The following is a 384-nucleotide window of genomic DNA, read 5'->3' on the forward strand; positions in this document are numbered from 1 at the left end:
TGCAGATCAGGTTGGAAAAAAAAATTGGTCTCTCAAATAAAGATGAAAATCCAACCCTTTTTCGCTATCGTTATGCAACAAAATATACAAATGGAGTATTTTTTCTTTCTATCCGAAGACCTAAAAGATAACCCAAAATTGTTGAAAATAACTCGTCAGTAACTTGTATTAAGAGCCAGTTCTGCTGCTCAACGAAAGAAATGATATGTCGAAAACTAACGCATTAAGTGAGGCAATTGGCGACCGAAGTTCATCTGCGGAATGAAAATTAAGAATCCAGAATACAGATTGCACACTTGCATGGCCTTTGCATTTTCAATCACGGGAATAATGAACCCTGAAATAATCTCGAAAAAATGAGGATAAGGTGCTATCTGTCTATCT

At 35.9% G+C, this 384-nt stretch overlaps 1 protein-coding gene across 1 annotated transcript in view; it reads right to left on the reverse strand.

Moving 5' to 3' along the window:
- Nucleotides 1–384, reverse strand: part of LOC119594516 (alcohol dehydrogenase class-3-like) — a gene marked incomplete at its 3' end in the record, with an annotated part of 11,191 nt that overhangs the window by 1,094 nt on the left and 9,713 nt on the right.

This window comes from Penaeus monodon, chromosome 34, assembly GCF_015228065.2.
Source record: "Penaeus monodon isolate SGIC_2016 chromosome 34, NSTDA_Pmon_1, whole genome shotgun sequence".
NCBI classification, from domain to species: Eukaryota; Metazoa; Arthropoda; class Malacostraca; order Decapoda; family Penaeidae; genus Penaeus; species Penaeus monodon.